This window comes from Ovis aries, chromosome 4 (assembly GCF_016772045.2).
Source record: "Ovis aries strain OAR_USU_Benz2616 breed Rambouillet chromosome 4, ARS-UI_Ramb_v3.0, whole genome shotgun sequence".
Lineage (NCBI taxonomy): Eukaryota > Metazoa > Chordata > Mammalia > Artiodactyla > Bovidae > Ovis > Ovis aries.
Window position 1 is genome coordinate 18,099,488 of NC_056057.1, and position 13,700 is coordinate 18,113,187.

The following is a 13,700-nucleotide window of genomic DNA, read 5'->3' on the forward strand; positions in this document are numbered from 1 at the left end:
GGGGCTTCCCTGGTGACTCAGTGGTAAAGAATCTGTCTGCCAGTGCAAGAGAAGTGAGTTCAATACCTCTTTCAGGAAGATCCCCTGGAGAAGTGAACGGCAACCCACTCCAGTATTCTTGCCTGGGAAATCCCATGAACAGAGTTGCCCAGTGGGCTACAGTCCATGGGATTGCAAAAGAGTCAGACACAACTTAGCTACTAAACAACAACAACAACGACTAAGTGTTTAAGTCTTTTAAATTGCTTACAGTTATCTAACTCTATGTAATGGACAATATTTGAAATTTATCAAATATTGAATTATTAAATATTGAAACTTGTTAAATATTATTATAGCTAATGGTTTCAGTGTAATATGTACTCTAATAAATATGTGCGTACAGAACACCCAGCGCAACTTCTAAGTGTGTCTGGATTTCTGACAGCACATTCTGAGAGCATTCACCAAACTAGGGGAAAAAGCACAGCTTTATTAATAAGAACGTGAAATGTCTGTTTGGCACACTCTTAAGTTTAATTCTGAACCATAGCACCTCAACTCAATATAAGTTGTTCCTCTAGGATTATTATATGTTTGATTTATTTATTATCATCTACTTTGAAATATTATGCTAAACAAATACAGAATTTCACAGCAGTCTACATGTATTTAGCCCCCTTCATTTTTTGTGCTAGTCTCACCTATTTTTCTGTATATAATTCTCAAAGTACATTGCTATTACTCATGATTTAAAGAGTCATTTCCTGTATTTTTTCTGTGCTTTAATTTGTTTAATTGCTGTTGATCTGTCTACAAGTTGGCTTATTCCTTTTTCTTTATTATTATTATTCAGTGCACAATCTTCTGTAAAGCATATCAGATAATTATTTTTTTAATTCAGGTATTGTATTTCCCAGTTCTTTTATATGGAGTTTTCATTTTGCAACTAGAGCATATCATCTTTTTATTCCTTTATCTATATTTCCCCATAAAATACTAACATGTTTATATTTCTTTTCAAATTCTTATGTACTAAATCCAACAACTGGATCATCTGGAGGTGTTTCTCTATTGACTGCTTTCTTTTTATTTATGGGTTAAAGTTTCCTGCTATTTTCAAACATTATGTATATTTTTTCTCCTATTCCAGACATTGTGCATAAAATAAAAATGGAACAGTTAAGTAAAAATTCATTTTGTTTTATTTTCTAGGAAGTAGTTAATGTGAGGAGTTGATCACTTAGATTTGTCTTTGAGTGAAGTTGAGCTGATCCAGGATCAAATCTTAAATCAGATTAAATGTACCTGAGGTTTGTTCAACCTAGAATCCGCACATCTCTGCCATCTGACTTTGTCCATTTGACTGGGAATAGATTAGACACACTGTTTTAGATGATTTTGGTTCACCAGTGCCTTCAGTTTTGGCAGTACTCCAGAACCCAAGCACTGCAATGGTGTATAACATACGTCATTTCTCTGCTTTCTAGTCCTTTCCCAATACCATTCTTACCCCTCGCAAAATCAGGATAGAGATGAGAGAAAATTGCTGGGCCAAGAATTTTAGTATCTTGGCCTCTTTCTCCTTGCAATATATTGTCTAAGGATCAGTTGATTTTTTTTCCCCGTCACTGATAAGTTTCTCTCTGTCTGACGGGACTGTCCCTTCATGCATCTCAACTCAGATCATGTGGTGGATCACAGGTTTGAAAATGGCCATACAGTGGTCATGTGTGGATGTGAGAGTTGGACTGTGAAGAAAGCTGAGTGCCAAAGAATTGATGCTTTTGAATGTGGTGTTGGAGAAGACTCTTGAGAGTCCCTTGGACTGGAAGGAGATTCAACCAGTCCTTACTAAAGGATATCAGTCCTGGGTGTTCATTGGAAGGATTGATGCTAAAGCTGAAACTCCAATATTTGCACATATTTATTAGAGTACATATTAAACAGCTTACTTTGAAAGTGCTAGCTTCTCAGCAGAATTCACCTTGCATCATCTAACTTTTGATAGTCTCATAGAATAAATGGCTCTCATTTTATCTAGTACTTTTAGAAATGTAGTATATTGCAACATTCTGCATACTGATTTAAAGTAGAAATCTAAACTTAACCCTTTACAGCATTGGACCTTGCTTCTATCACCAGTCACATCCACAAATTAGAGATACCAAGGGAGCATTTCATGCAAAGATGGGCTTGATAAAGGACATAAATGGTATGGACCTAACAGAGGCAGAAGATATTAAGAAGAGGAGGCAAGAATGCACAGAAGAACTGTACAAAAAAGATCTTCATGACCCAGATAATCACGATGGTGTGATCACTCATCTAGAGCCAGACATCCTGGAATGTGAAGTCAAGTGGGCCTTAGAAAGCATCACTACGAACAAAGCTAGTGAAGGTGATGGAATTCCAGTGGAGCTATTTGAAATCCTGAAAGATGATGCTGTGAAAGTGCTGCACTCAATATGCCAGCAAATTTGAAAAACTCAGCAGTGGCCAGGACTGGAAAAGGTCAGTTTTCATTCCAACCCCAAAGAAAGTCAATGCCAAAGAATGCTCAAACTACCTCACAACTGCACTCATCTTATAGGCTAATAAACTAATGGTCAAAATTCTCCAATCCAGGCTTCAGCAATATGTGAACCATGAAATTCCAGCTGTTCAAGCTGGTTTTAGAAAGGCAGAGGAACCAGAGATCAAATTGCCAACATCTGCTGGATCATTGAAAAAGCAAGAGAATTCCAGAAAAAATATCTATTTCTGCTTTATTGACTATGCCAAAGCCTTTAACTGTGTGAATCACAATAAACTATGGAAAATTGTGAAAGAGAAGGGAATACCAGACCACCTGAACTGTCTCTTGAGAAACCTATATGCAGGTCAGGAAGCAACAGTTAGAACTGGACATGGAACAACAGACTGGTTACAAATAGGAAAAGGAGTACGTCAAGGCTGTGTATTGTCACTCTGCTTATTTAACTTATATGCAGAGTACATCATGAGAAACATTGGGCTGGAAAAAGCACCAGCTGGAGTCAAGATTGCTGGGAGAAATATCAATAACCTCAGATATGCAGATGACACCACCCTTATGCAGAAAGTGAAGAGGAACTCAAAAGCCTCTTGATGAAAGTGAAAGAGGAGAGTGAAAAGGTTGGCTTAAAGCTCAACATTCAGAAAACGAAGATCATGGCATGTGGTACCATCACTTCATGGGAAATAGATGGGGGAACAGTAGAAACAGTGTCAGACTTTATTATTTTGGGCTCCAAAATCACTGCAGATGGTGAGTGCAGCCATGAAATTAAAAGACGCTTACTCCTTGGAATGAAAGTTGTGACCAACCTAGATAGCATATTCAAAAGCAGAGACATTACTTTGCCTACTAAGGTCCATCTAGTCAAGGCTATGGTTTTTCCAGTGGTCATGTATGGATGTGAGAGTTGGACTGTGAAGAAAGCTGAGTGCCAAAGAATTGATGCTTTTGAATGTGGTGTTGGAGAAAACTCTCGAGAGTCCTTTGGACTGGAAGGAGATTCAACCAGTCCTTACTAAAGGATATCAGTCCTGGGTGTTCATTGGAAGGATTGATGCTAAAGCTGAAGCTCCAGTACTTTGGCCACCTCATGCGAAGAGTTGATTCATTGGAAAAGACCCTGATGCTGGGTGGGATTGGGGGCAGGAGGAGAAGGGGATGACAGAGGATGAGGTGGCTGGATGGCATCACCGATTCATTGGACATGAGTCTGAGTGAACTCCGGGAGTTGGTGATGGACAGGGAAGCCTGGTGTGCTGTGATTCATGGGGTCGCAAAGAGTTGGACACGACTGAGCAACTGAACTGAAACTGAACTTAGTTTTTATGAATCTTAAAATAGACATGCAGCTGTTGGATTTTGCAGGGGAGGAAGGGGCATTCTTTGACACTAACAGCAAAGAGTTAAAAGTTAAGTACTTATTCTTCCTGAACTCTGATGGCAAGGCTGAGGACAAATAATGTAATGTTAGCCAGTTTATTCTCTGCTGGAGATTTTTGAATCTGGGGATAGTTTTAGGTAGAGAAGCAGAAGCAGAAGTACTTTTGATATTCGTATTAACATCCAGTGTCCAGGTGTCTCTTTTTCTGTAGTATAATCAGTAGGGAATCTTGGAGTTTAACTTTTATTAAAATTCTACCCAATTCCCCAACCCAGTTTACCCACCTACATGATATACTTGTTCAATCAATAAATTGTGTTTGACTCTTTGTTACCCCATGGAGTGCAGCAGGCCAGGATCCTCTGTACTCCATTACCTCCTGGAATTTGCTTGAATATATGTCCATTGAGTTGGGGATGCTATCTAATAGTCTTGTCCTCTGTTGTCCCCTTCTCCTCTTGTTTTCAATATTTCCCAGCATTGGGGTCTTTTCCAATGAGTCCGCTCTTTGTATCAGGTGGCCAAAGTATTGGAGCTTCAGCTTGGGCATTAGCCCTTCCAGAGAATATTCAGGGTTGATTTCATTTAAGATTGATTGGTTTGATCTCCTTGCAGTCCAAGGAACTCACAAGAGCCTTCTCCAGCAACACAATTCAAAAGTACTCTGGATATAGTTTCTATTTTATTTAGACTAAAATATTTTTCTTTATATATATATGTATATATATATATACACATTATATGTCTATTTGTTTTGATTTGAGTAACTAAAATTCCTTTTTTGTGTGCTCTAGGGGGAGGGGATATATGTATACTCATGGCTGATTCTCTTTGTTGTGTGGCACAAACCAAGGCAACATGTAAAACAATTATCCTCCAATTAAAAAATCAATGAAAACATTTTTAATTAAATAGAACAGTAGTTTTAAGCTCTATACCAAAAGATAGCATTGAATTAATGCTCTACAAACTTTATTTTGCTCACGTTTTTCCAGATATAAACAAAATTATTTGACTTCTTTGGATCAACCTCAAAACTGTCCATGGTAGTAAATATGGTAGCTCTCTCATATATGCTTATTATATGAAATAATGAATAGATTACTGAGAATAATATACTTCACTCTTATCTCTCCTTTAGCTAATAGATGCTGCTGTGTCTGTTGATTTCAAATGATGGCATACTGGTAAATTCTAGAACTGGGTTCAGTTCAGTTCAGTTCAGTCATTCAGTTGTGTCTGACTATTTGATAACCCATGGACTGCATCACACCATGTTTCACTGTCCACCACCAACTCCCAGAGCTTACTCAAACTCATGTTCATTGAGTCAGTGATGTCATCCAACCATCTCATCCTTTGTTGCCCCCTTCTCCTCCTGCCTTCAATCTTCCCCAGGATCAGGGTCTTTTCCAATGAGTCAGCTCTTCACATCAGGTGGCCAAAGTATTGGAGTTTCAGCTTCAGCATCAGTCCTTCCAACGAATACTCAGGAGTGATTTCCTTTATGATTGACTGGTTTGATCTCCTTGCCGTGCGAAAGGACCCTCAAAAGTATTCTCCAAAATCACTGTTAAAAAGCTTCAATTCTTTGGCAGTCAACTTTATGGTCCAACTCTCACATCCATACATGACTACTGGAAAAACCATAGCTTTGACAAGATGGACCTTTGTTGGCAAAGCAATGTCTGTTTTTTAATATACTGTTTAGGTTAGTCATAGCTTTTCTTCCAAGGAGCAAGCATCTTTTAATTTCATGGCTGCAATCACCATCTGTAGTGATTTTGAAGCCCCCAAAATAAAGTCTCTCACTGTTTCTATTGTTTCCCCATCTATTTGCCATGAAGTGATGGGACTGAATGTCATGATCTTAATTTTTTGAAAGTTGAATTTTAAGCCAGCTTTTAAACTCTGCTCTTTTATCTTCATTAAGAAGCTCTTTAGTTCCTCTTCAATTCCTGCCATAAAGGTGGTGTCATTTGCCTATCTGAGGTCCTTAATATTTCTTCCGGCAATCTTGATTCCCGCTTGCACTTCATCCAGCCTGGCATTCCATGTGATGTACCCTGCATATAAGTAAAACAAGCAGGGTGACAATATACAGGCTTGACATACTTCTTTCCCAATTTAGAACCAGTTTGTTGTTCCATGTCCGTTCTAACAGTTGCTTCTTGACCTGCATACAGATTTCTCAGGAGGCAGGTAAGATGGCCTGGTACTCCCACTTCTAAGAATTTCGTGCAGCTTGTTGTGATTCACACTGTCAAAAGCTTTAGCATAGTCAATGAAGCAGAAGTATATCTTTTTCTGGAATTCTCTTGCTTTCTCTTTGATCCAGCAGATGTTGGCAATTTGATGCCCAGTTCCTCTGCCTTTTCTAAATCCAGCTTGAATATCTGCAAGTTCTTGGTTCACATACTGTTGTATCATAGCTTGGAGAATTTTGAGCATTACTTTGCTAGCATGTGAGATGACTGTAATTATGTGATAGTTTGAACATTTTTTGGCATTGCCTTTCTTTGGGATAGGAATGAAAACTGACCTTTTCCAGTCCTGTGGCCACTGCTGAGTTTTCCAAATTTGCTGGCATATTGAGTGCAGCACTATCACAGCATCAACTTTTAGGATTTGAAATAGCTCATCTGAAATTCTATCACCTCCACTAGCTTTGTTCATAGTAATGCCTCCTAAGGCCCACTTGACCTCACACTCCAGCATGTCTGGCTCTAGGTGAGTGATCACACCATCATGGTTATTGGGGTCATCAAGATCTTTTTTGTGTAGTTTTTCTGTGTATTCTTGCCACCTCTTAATATCTCCTGCTTCTGTTAGGTCCATACCATTTCTGTCCTTTATTGTGCCCATCTTTATTGTGCACATCCAGTATTGTGGGTAAGAATGTCTTAGAAAAGAATGGAGTAGGCCTCATAGTCAACAAAAAGTCTGAAATCCAGTATTTGTGTGCAGTCTCAACAACAACAGAATGATCTTTGTTCATTTCCAAGGCAAATCATTCAATATGACAGTAATCCAAGTCTGTGCCCCAACTGCTAATGCCGAAGAAGCTGAAGTTGCACATTCTATGAAGACATATAAGACCTTCTAAAACTAACACCAAAAAAGATGTTCTTTTCATCATAGGGAACTGGAATCCACAAGTAGGAAGTCAAGCTATACCTGGACTAGCAGGCATGTTTGCCCTTGGAGGACAAAATGAAGCAGGGCAAAACCTAACAGAGTTTTGCCAAAAGAACACACTGGTCATAGCAAACACCTTCTTCCAACAACATAAGAGAAGACTCTACACATGGACATCACCAGATGCTCAATACCGAAATCAAATTGGTTATATTCTTTGCAGCTGAAGATGGAGAATCTCTATATAGTCAGCAAAAACAAGACTGCGAGCTGACTATAGGTCAGATCATGATCTTATTGCCAAATTCAGACTTAAATTGAAGAAAGTAGGGAAAACCACTAGACCGTTCAGGTATGACTAAATCAAATCCCTTATGATTATACAGTGGAAGTGACAAATAGATTCAAGATATTAGATCTGGTAAGCAGAATGCCTGAAAAACCGTGGATGGAGTTTGTGATGTCAGGGGATTCCCTGATAGTTCAGTTGGTAAAGAATTCGCGAGTAATGCAGGAGACCCTGTTTCAATTCCTGGGTCAGGAACATCCCCTGGAGAAGGGAAAGGCTACCCACTCCAGTGTTCTAGCCTGGAAAATTCCATGGTCAGTACAGTCCATGGAGTCGCAAAGTTGGACACCACTGAGCCACTTTCACTTTCACTTTTCATAACATTGATGGTTATCAAAACCATCCCCAAGAAAAAGAGATGCAAAAAGGCAACATGGTTGTCTGAGGAGGCCTTAGAAATTCCCGAGAAAAGAAGAGAAACAAAAGACAAAGGAGAAAAGGAAAGGTATATCCATCTGAATGCAGAGTTCCAAAGAATAGCAAGGAGAGATAAGAAAGCTTTCCTAAATGATCAATGCAAAGAACAGTTAGGAGCACACAATGTTAAACACATGATAATATACAAAAATTAGTTTATTTATTTCATTTGTTTTCATCATTTAAAATAAATTAAAATGGATTTATCAATCAGCAATTCTTGTTCATCCATTTCAGTGAGTAAAACACTGTCCCAAGAGTAGAAATTCTGTGTTGTTGTTTAGTCGCTAAGTTATGTCCAACTCTTTGTGATTCCATGGACTGTAGTCTTTCAGGACCCTTTGTCCATGGGTTTTCCCAGGCAAGAATACTGATGTGAGTTGCCATTTCCTTCTTCAGGGAATCTTCCTGACCCAGGGATTGAATCCACATCTGGTGCATTGCAGGCAGATCTTTAACACTGAGCCACCAGGAAAGCCCCAGGTTTCTGTAGATGTGTTGAAGTTTATTGCTTTTGGAGAACAGTTAAAATAAATTATTCATAATTCAAATTATCACCAGATTTGTTATAAGGGAGTGTTTAATGAACATATGATTTGTTTATTATTTTAAATACAGTGGTATATACATATCAATTCCAAACTTTCAGTCTATCATTTGACCCCACCCTTGTCCCCACCCTTGTAACCATAAATCCATTCTCTAAGCTTGTGAGCCTGTTTCTGTTTTGTAAGTGAGTTCATTCATATCATTTATTTTTTTGGATTCTGCATGTAATTGATATCATATGATATTTGTCTTTCTCTATCTGACTTACACTTTACTTAGTTTCACTTAGTACGATACCAGATCCAGTTATGTTACTGCAAATAGCTTTAATTCATGCATTCCCAAACATGAATAACATCTTTCTGATCAGACATAGACTGGCGATTCAATTCATGATAGTATACATGTTAGAATGTCATTCTCCCAAATCATCCCACCCTCCTCTCCTCTGAGTCCAAAAGTCCGTTATACATCTGTGTCTCTTCCTGTCTTTTAATTGCTGAGTAATACTCCATTGTATATGTGTATCAAATCTTCTTTATCCATTAATTTGGCAATAGAATTTTAGGTTGTTTCCAAGTCTTGGGTATTGTAAACAATGCTGCAATGAACATTGTAGTACATACATCGTTTGGAGTTATGGATTACCAAGGGCATATGCCAAGTGGTGGGATTTCTGGGTCATATGGTAGCTCTATTTTTAGTTTTATAAGGACACTCCATAATGTTCTTCTTAGTGGCTGCACCAATTTGCATTACCATCAACAGTGTAGGTGGGTTTCCTTCTCTCGACTTTCTACACCCTTTCCAGCATTTACTGCTTGTAGATTTTTTGATGATGGTCATGCTAACTGGTGTGAGGTGATGTCTCACTATAATTTTGATATGCATTTCTCTAATGATTAGCAGTGCTGAGCATCTTTTCATGTACCTTTTGACCATCTGTGTCTCCTTTGGAGAATGCCTATTTAAATCTTTTGCCCATTTTTTGATTAGGCTGTTTGTTCTTTGGATGTTGAGCTACATGAACTGCTTGTATATCTTGGAGACAACTCACTTGCTGGTCACATAGTTTCCAAATATTTCCTACCATTCTGTGGGTTGTCTTTTCACTTTGTTGTTTCCTTTGCTGGGCCAAAGCTCTTAAATTTCACTGGGTTCCATTTGTTTATTTCTGTTTTTATTTGCATTACTCTGGGAGACAAATCAAAAAAATATGTTGTTGTAATTTATGTTCTGCTTACATTTTCCTGTAAAACTTTTATAGTATCCATTTTTATATTATGGTAGTTATTTTAAGTTTATTTTTGTGTATGGTATCAAAGAGTGTTCTAGTTTCATTTTTTTGCATGTAGCTGTCTAGTTTTCCCAGCATCATTTATTGAAGAGACTGTTTTCTCCATTACTCTAAAAACAGTAATATAAGAAAGTTAAAAACAACATATGGCCTGGAGCTCTAGTCTTCCTTGTAAAGTCAAAATCCACTCTCATATCATCAGTGCATGTACGCTTAGTCGTTCAGTCCTGTCTGACTCTTTGCCCCAAGAGCAAAGAGGACCCAAGACTGTGGTCCTTTAGGCTTATTTGTCCATGGGAGTTTCTAGGCAAGAATACTGGAGGGGGTTACCATGCCTTTCTCCAGCGGATCTTGCAGACCAAGGAGTTAAACCCAAGTCTCCTCTCTCTCCTGCATTGCAGGTGAATTCTTTACCTGCTGAGCCATTGAGGAAGCCCCATATCATCCAGACTTTCCATTAGTAATTACTAAAGTGGTTACTTACAATTCAGTATGTTCTAATCTACTAAAGGGTCTTCCCTGGTGGCTCAGAGGTTAAAGTGCCTGCCTCCAATGCGGGAGACCCAGGTTCTATCCCTGGGTTGGGAAGATCCCCTGGAGAAGGAAATGGTAACCCACTCCAGTATTCTTACCTGGAAAATCCCATGGACCGAGAACATTGCATATCATATGGAATAGTTCCTCACTTTTCTAAGAATATTGGTGTTTACAGATTCACCTGCATTATAAGAAAAGCATAAAAAAGATGTTAAACCACATTCAAAACATTCTGCCTTCAGAGTTTTAATAATTTATAATATAGAAGTAAAATAGAAATTAAAGCTATTTTCCAAGCAGACATGAAAATGAGAGGAGAGTATACCTAGCTTTGTTTCACAGTTTTTGTAAATTCCAAGTATGTATTTGAATACATGTAGCTATTGTTCTCAGACAAAAGTGTGCAGAATATGTACAGCTATTGGTTTTGAAAAAAGAATTGTATTCCATCATCGTAAAGGTCCCTAAGAAACCATTTAAACAACTTTATTGATTTTTCCCCTGGTGGTGCATTTAGTTCAAACAGCTCCCAAGGAGCACCTCTGTACTTGAACAGAATTCTTGACCACTAGTGATGAAAGTAACAGTATATTAGTTCCTTTTCTTGCTTTCTTGATTATTCAGGTTAAAACTCATACTGAGGTTTCAATACAGAGTTAAAGTATAAGCAATATGAATTTTAATATACTTTTTTTAGAGCACTTTTAGATTCACAGCAAAATTGAATGGAGAATACAGAGTCCAATATATAAGCTTAGTGTTAGTCGCTCAGTCGTGTCTGACTCTTTGTAACCCCATGGTCTGCAGCCCATCAGAATCCTCTGTCCATGGAATTCTCAGGCAAGAATAGTGGAGTGGGTAGCGATCCCCTTCTCCAGAAATCTTCCTGACCCAGGGATTGAACCTGAGTGTCCTGCATTGCAGGCAGATTCTTTACAGTCTGAGCCACCAGGGAAGCCTATATTTAGGAATATGTAAGAGATATTGAGGATTCTGTTTCAGACTACTGCAATAAGGCAAATATTGCAATAAAGTTAATCACATGAATATTTTTTTTGGTTTCACAGTGCATATAAAAGTTATGTTTACAATATAGTATAGCCTATGTGGTGTCCAATGTCATCATGTCTAAGAAATAATATATGTATCTTTATTTTAAAATATTTTATTGCTAAAAATGTTAACCATCATCTGAAACTTTAGCAAATTATAACCTTTTTGCCGACAGAATATTTGAAATATTGAAATAATTATCAAAGTGTGACATTCTTGGTCACACTGACCAGGTATGAGTAAATGCTGTTGGGCAAATGGCACTGGTGGACTTGCTCTGTGTAAGGTTGCCATAAGTCTTCAATTTGTAAAGAATTTAACATTTACAAAGTACAATAACGTGAAGCACAGTTAAGTGGGATATGCCTGCCTGTACACTCTGCCACCACACATACACATCTTCGCTTATTTTCAATCACTGGCACAAGATTAGTACATTTATTATAAAAGATGAACTTATTGACACATCATCATCAACCAACACCCATGGTTTAGACTAAGATAAGTCTTGGTGTTATGCAATCTCTGGGGTTATAATAGCATGTATCCAGCATTATCATATTGAATAATTTCACTGTCTTAAAAGTCCCCTGTTCTCTGACTATTCATACCTCCTTTCCACTTGATCCTGGCAACTTCTGATCCTTTGACTATCTCCACTGTAATTGTTGTTCACTCGCTAAGTCATGTACGACTCTTTGCAACCCCATAGACTGCAGCATACCAGGCTTCTCTGTCCTTCAGTATTTCCCGGAGTTTGGCCAAGTTCATGCCCACTGAGTCTGTGATGCCTTCCAACCATCTCATCCTCTGCCATTCTCTTCTCCTTTTGCCTTCAGTATTTCCCAGCTTCAGGGTCTTTTCCAATCAAGTGGCCAAAGTATTGGAGCTTCAGCTTCAATATCAGTCTTTCCAATGAGTATTCATAGTTGATTTCCTTTAGGATTGGCTGGTTTGATCTCCTTGCTGTCTGAGGGACTCTTAAGAGTCTTCTCCAACATCACAGTTCAAAAGCATCAGTTCTTTGGTGCTCAACCTTCTTTATGGTCCAACTCTCACATCCATACATGACTATAGGAAAAATCATATTGACTATACAGACCTTTGTGCACAAAGTGATGCTTATGCTTTTTAATATGCTGGTTTGTCTTTTCTAGAATGTTGTATAGTTGAATTTAAGCAATATATAGTCTTTTCAGGTCAGCTTCCTTCATTTAAAAGAGAATCATTTTACATTTATATGTTTTCTAAGTTGAAATTGTCATTCCTAATGACACAAAAATCATTAACTTATTCTAGTGCATAAATATATCAATTGCACACTCCTAGCTATTATTAAGAATATGATTGTGGAACATTTTATGATTTGTTTTGATCTTAACGTATATTTTAAAGGAATATGTAGTTGCTTTACTTTTTTTTAAAATAACTTAAAACAATTCTTTTTCTCCCGTTTTGCTTATGTATTTTAGGCCAGAGAAACTCAAGCTAGTGTTTCTTTTTTGATATGCTTTCATTCTGATCAATTTTTAATTTATTCTCTATCAGTGTGAAGACTGGATCATTCCATGTTTTTTCCTTATGGTCGTCAACATACAAATGTACAAATCAATTTAGGGAAAATTTATATCTGAACAACCCATTAACATAGTATATCTCTTTTGGTACTAGGTCTTTATTTCCTCTATCATTATTTCATAGTTTCTGATTTGCAGAACTTATGTATATTTTTATATTTCATATTTTTAATGATAATGAAGAGGATATTTTAAAATTTCACTTTCTGATACTTATTAGTGGTATATAGAAGTACAGTTATTCTGCTACATTGATCTTAATATTTTGCAATATTGATAAACTTGTATGGTACTTCTAGATTTTTGTGGATCAGATTTTCAATATACAAGTTCATATCCTGTGCAGATAAATACAGTTTTTCTTTTTTCCTTACTTCCTGAATTCTGTTTACTTCTTTTTCTTCACACTGGCTAGAACCTCCAGTACAATGTTGATCAGATGTGATAAGAGAAGGCATCCTTGCTTGTTCCTAATCTTAGAGATAAAACATGTAGTTTCTTACCATAGGATGAGATGATAGCTGTAGGATTTTCATAAGTATCCTTCATCAGATTGAGTTTTTTCTTTTTTTGATGAAGTTTTTATCAAAAATGAATATTGGATTTTATTTAAAAAAAAATGTTCCTGACTATACTGAGGTGATCAACTTTTGTTGCTTTTAAAATGGTTAATTGCACTGATTGATTTTGAATTTTAAATCGTTTACACTCTTATTAAAAACTCCTCTTGACATGTGTTATCCTGTTTACTAATTATTGAATTCAGTTTGCTAAAATTTTGTTTAGAATGTTGGCATCTATTTTAATGAAGGTTGTTTGTATGTGCTCAGTGTTGTCCGGCTCTTTGACATTGCATGGACTGTCACCCACCGAGCTCTTCTGTC